Here is a 6,173-nt window from a genome sequence, read left to right on the forward strand (position 1 = left end):
GATTTCCCCGGATGTGTTGACCCCTGCGATTTCCCCAAATGTGGGAAACTCGAAATAAAAGAAAAAAAAAGGTATGATAAATCACACAAAAGGAGTTCTTATCTTTTAAAGATACATAAAGAAGTAATCTATAATAATAAAAGCATAATATGCTAATTAGATCGGATATCCTTCTAGACGACCTTCCAAATGAAGCCGGGGCTGCGAGGGAAGCCCGGGTCCCCGGTGCCAGAGGGAAACTGGTGCCGACAGCCAGGGGAAGGAAGGCCGACTCCTGCACGAATTTGTGCATCAGGCCTCTAGTATGTAATAAAATAATGCCTGGAATTTTCATCGAAATAGCATGAGATGAGGGGAAATGAATGGGATTATGAAAGAAGAATGATTACACATTAACAGTGGTTGAAGCTGGGTGATGGGTATGTGGTATATCATTATACTATTCTGTTTGCTTTGCATGTGTTTACATTTTCCCATAATAAAAAGTTTAAAAATAAACTATTTATCCTTATAGACAAAGCTCTATTAATTAATCTTGGATTAAATAGAATGTGTCAAATTTCTCCCAGGTCCTGTAAGGACTGGGCCCCAGAATGTAGATATCAGTGAGAAAGTCCTCGTGAAATAAAATACTACATTTCCCAATTCCATAGTCAGCATTCCCATTCTGATCTACTCACACTTTCCACACAGCCTGTCCAAACAGCTCGTGCTGCACCTATGCCTCACACACTGAGATTTGGTTAAATGATTATTTGGAGAAAGAAGCTGGAAATAAGCTAACTTTCTGTGTAAACTGGGCTGGGAGAGCTGTTAAGTGCAAGAGTGGACTGGTTGTTCTTGGTTTATTGGTTCTATGGGTATCATTTTTTGTTTTCTCAATCACTTTGCAAGGAGTGGATATGACTTCCAAGAGAATAAGGCTTTCGGTTCATTCCATCGAAAGGCCCTTTGTGGCACCTGTGATTTTTTTTTCTCAAAGTCAAGGGCTCATTTGAAATTAAGAAACAAACTCTGTCCTGATCAGCGTGGCTCAGGGATTAAGCATCGACCTAGGAATCAGGAAGACAGGGTTGGATTCCTGGTCAGGGCACATGCCCAGGTTATGGGCTGGATCCCCAGTGCGAGGGTGTGCAGGACGCAGCCAATAGATGATTCTCTCATTGTTGGTGTTTCTATCTCTCTCTCTCTTTCCCTTCCTCTCTAAAGTCAATGAAAATATATATTTTTTTTAAAGAAACAAACTTGGAAAGGCATTGCCTCCAGGGATACCTTCCTACACCATCTGTTCACAGACTTCCAGAAGAGCAAAAACCAGAGCAAGGGGAGCAGCCCAAGGAAGCAGACCTTGTGCATGTGCTACACCTTGAGTGTGCTCTGGAGCTTGGCATTGCAAGAAGGTAAATAAATAATCACAGAAAAAAGAGCACTTGGAAAAGTCTTTCCGAATACAGGCTTTTACATGACTTCCTTGTCTAAAGTATGCATGCACAGATGGTGAGGGAAGAGACACAGAAGCTACCTGGCCAGGCTGGAGGAGGTCTCAGATTCCTGTGACCCAACTACACTCATAGGTACATTGCTGCTGTGTTAGGGAGGTGGGGCCAACTCTACTTCATGGCATAGAATTGGGGAATGGTGGGTTGTCAGGAAGCCACCCATAGGCTGTACAAGGGAGAGGCAGCCAGCCCAGAGGTGATGAAGAGCTTTGGTTCATTGAAAAATTCCTACCAAATATATACTTATAATTCTTCAATTTAAAAAATATAAATATGGGTTGGCAGTGGAAACCCAAAGGGGTTCTGGGAAAACTTTCTTTAAAGCTTATAAAGCCTGTTGCAGATGATGGTGGTCAAAGAGAAAAGACCCAGTCAGTGCTCTTTTGCTCCACCCTCCCTGTCCTGCTGTTAAATATGAAACATAGATAATCCATAGGTATCTTTCTATTCAGACTGTAACACCTGACCAGGAGAGCCCTGCCATTGAATATATTCCCTCTTTGGGAGAGAAGGTCAGCATGGTACAGGGCATGGAATATTTACCTAAAAGCCAAACAGACATGGAGGAGAAGACTGGCTCCTCTACTCATTAAGAGAGTTGGGCTTGGCTGGTTTTGCTCAGTGGTTGAGCATCAACGTATGTACCAGCTGGTCATGGTTCAATTCCCAAAGGGGCAGTTGCCCAGGATGTGGGCTCAGTCCCCAGTGGGGGGCATGTGGGAGTCAACCTATTGATGATTCTCTCTCATCATTGATGTTTCTATCTCTCTCTCCATCACCCCTCTTCTCTCTGAAACCCTTAATAAAAACAAATTTTTTAAAAAGGAGTGTAATGTTGGGAAAGTCATGTAGCTACTTGGACACTCTGTCTCTTCATCTGTAAAACTTACAAAAAATTCTGCTACTGAGATGATATTATAGAGTTGTGGTGAGTGTAAAGTGAGATACTACATGTGAAAGGGCCTGTGCATGGTGTGTGTTAATTATCCTCCCCTAACATATGTCTCCAAACTCTGGGTGACCACAGAGTCTGATATGTCTGCATGCCTACAGAGCCTGTATAGACTTCAGGACTAACTAAAGGGCAGAAACATAAGTGGACGTTGTAGGATGCCATCCTCAAGTGTCTTTGCAGGGGAAGGTAATACCGTGGCATTCAGAATGGCACATAGTAGGTGAAATTGTTTGAGAACATGTTATGGGTGTGCTCATGAGCCCCCAGTAATGACCAAGAGAGACAGAAGCATGGTGGGATCTGGGGTGTAGATGACCAGCCAGTAAAAGAAGATATCAAAGCAAATATGCCCTCATTCCAATGCACAGGCTGGCGAGGCCATGGGCCACCGGAGTTATAAGATGTGCTAGAAGGCAGGGATAAGCAGGCATGGCAGACCATGGCAGAGGCTACGTGGGGCAATCGAGGTGGAAAAGTGAACAGGGAGCGCTGGGAGATGGAGCTTGTAGGGTCAGCCCAGACCATCGTTTTTGTCAGGGCTTCTTTGGGAGACCCAGGCTTATCCTCTGCCTCAGGAAAACTCTGAATCAAAGACTCCACCCACAGAGCCTATGTCCCAACTTATCCTAACTCCTAACCACTTCCCAGCCCACGGCACTCAAAGCCCCACATCCCAAGGGCCAGGGTTGTTTTCATCATGTTACGCATCCAGTCCTGCTACATGTCGGTGTACTGCCTTAGAATAGGGTATCTCTACACTTGCTTCTGCTCCTACTCCTTCTGAGTCTTGCCCTATTAAAGGCTGCTACTATAGGCCTGTTATGTGCTAGAAGGTCATTTTTTTCTTGACCAAAATCATATTCACAGAATGCTTGAGAAAATATTATCATGCCCTTTGTCCTGTTTAGATACATGGACATGGAAGGAGGAAAGAAACTAGCTGGCAGACCTTGTCTCTGATCTATCCTGAGTGCCTTGTATTCATGGGCTCAGTACAGGGCACACATTTCATTCTGCTCATCCACAGAGGGTCTACCAGAATGTCTAAATGGGAAAAAAGACACAGTCTCAATAATGCCACGGGGAAGATTTATTTTGCACACAAGCTCCTTAGAATCAGACACCACCACGGTAGATCTTCATTTTCTGGGATAGATGCCTGTCAGGAATGATGTGTTAAAGAGTATTGTTACGCCAAGCATTAGATTCATGTATCCAGGCACGCTTAACCCCCCCCCCCATTCTTCTTCCTCGTGGTCATCAACATCATCCTTTCAAAATATATATTTGGTCTTGACATTTCCTCTGCTCAGAAACCTCCAGCAGTCTGCCCAACTCTTTGTCAAGGCAGCTCACTCCTTTCTGGACCCTGGCTTGGATGATCCTCTACTGAGATGTTGCAACTTCTACTGAGCACAATCTCAATCCCTTTCGCATCTCCAGCGTAGGACCCCCATTTCCCCATCATCTGTACTGCCCTTCCTTACTGTGGCAAACTTTATGCCTCCTTTAAGGCATAAATGTTCTCCTTTAAATGTTCTCTACTCTCTGACAATCTTCCCAATTTCCACTGATCCACCCACCAAGAAAACCAATAACTCTTCCCTGGGCCTCCACAGACCTTAGTAAAAATTGGTGCAAAGCTGTGGCCACCCTGGGTTGTAATTATTTACATAGTTCTGTCTCCATGAACTAGCTTTTTATCTCAACTTCAGCACAATGCCTGACTGACACAGGAGATATTCCATAATTGGAGTTCTCTTTCCTTTCCCTCTGCCTCCCAGGATCACCCATTTTCTAAGAAGAGTGAAGCCCCCTTGATGGGGAAGTGGAAGGAGGGTGACAAATCCTGGGTCAATAATGACCTGTGAATCTAGGATCATGGTTACTTGTCTCAACTGAGAGCCCCCTTGGTGACAGAGACAGGGATAGGGCTTCTCTTTGAGGAGAGGGTCTTAGATAGTGCAGCCAGGTGTCCTTCTGCCATTCACCTCCAGCCGCTTTCTCTTGGAGTTACCCAGACGTCTGTGTTTAGTGGACATGTGAACATCCATCGGAACCAGGAAAGTCCACTGGGGAGTAGTTAACACCCTTGTCAGCTCTTGACTGACTTATACTCACCACAGGGATAGCAGGTTGGCAGTCATGGCCACATCCATTGCTGCAGCATTTCATTCCACTAGGACATGATTCGTCTCCTGAGCAGAATTCAGCGCAGTGCCCAATGGCGTCTTCGGGCAGCTTGGGGCAGAGTCCAGGTCTGTTTCCCCCTGAAACATACAATGGTGTTTGTGGAGTCTGGAATAGTCACTAACCAGGTATAAAAACTTCTGTTAGAAGTCTACGGGCTCACTGCTGGCAGGACTCCCACCTCTTTCATTTCTTCCTTTTACTCCTGGTCCCATCCCACAGCCTCAGCAGCTCCACCCTCACACTGAAGCCCCCATTGTCACAGTCAGGCCCTTAGGAGAATGTTCTCCCAGCTGCAAAGGCTGCCCAGTCCCAGCAGGCAAGAAACCTGCTCTGTCATAAGCCTCTTCTTTCCACCTCAGAAGATATTAGAAACATCTCTGATCCCAGACATCCGTCTTCCACCTCACACGTACCCGATGTTCATGCCGGAGCTACTCCGTGTTGGAGCCCTACATCCGAGGCACATGTAGAGAGAGCCCCAACTTTTGATAAGGCCCAACCTGATCTGATAAGAAGAATGGGGCCCCGTCTGGTGTGGCTCAGTTGGTTGGAGCATCACCCCACATACTGAAAGTTTTCAGGTTCAATCCCCACTTGGGGCACATATGGTAGGCAAATCAATCGATGTCCTCACTTATCTCATTCTCTCTCTCTCTCTCTTCTCTCTCTCTCTTCTCTCTCTCTCTCTCTCTCTCTCTCTCTTTCATCAATAAGCATATATTTGAGTGAGGATTAAAAAAGAAGAAGAATGGGAAACGCAGGGTGATCACTCCTGAAGGTTAAAGAAAGTGGGTCTGATCGATGTCAAATCTCCACTCGGCAGCCTGTTCCTGTGCCACACCATCCCAGGTAAGAAGCTGAGCTCTGAGCCTCCTCTGCTCTCAGGTAGGACCCCCTCAGCACCCTTACTTCTACCCGTACTTACGTGCCTGAGCGAAGGCCATCTCCATCCCCAAGATGACAAAAGCCACAAGGACAAAGACTGTGCCTGTCCTCATGTTGGCCTTTGATGTGAATGCACACACTGAGCCCAGCCCCATTTATACCCTCAGTGCCACCGGAGAGGAGTGGGGGGGGGGGGGCAGAACAGTAAATGTACAACATGACCTAGTTACTTTGTTCTATTTCGTAACTGATGTCTTTCTAACTATGGTATGTTTCCTGAAAGTTGGAAATCCAAACAGGAGAGTTCAGGGAAACTTTGTTCATTGCTACATCACAACTTGGCACTGGTTTCCCTTGTGTCTATAGAAAAAGTGGCCAAAGAAAATAATTTTGTGTATAACTTAGAATTTCAGAGTAAGAGCTTAAACTATGCAGCTACGTGTTATGCCACCTGGTGCCTCCTGGAGGTCCCGTTCCAGGAGGATTCAATGTGCTTCCGGGAGAGATGGTGAACGGGTTGTGCTTTGGAGCCATCCCAGGGCTGCGATCCCCAAGTAGGAGTTGATAGAGGACCTCCCCTGCATCACAAGGGTAGGTAGTAAGGTCGCTCATCTGAGGAGATGGATGTTCAAAGACCACAA

The sequence above is a fragment of the Myotis nattereri genome, assembly GCF_964212035.1.
Source record: "Myotis nattereri genome assembly, chromosome: 16".
Classification (NCBI taxonomy): Eukaryota; Metazoa; Chordata; class Mammalia; order Chiroptera; family Vespertilionidae; genus Myotis; species Myotis nattereri.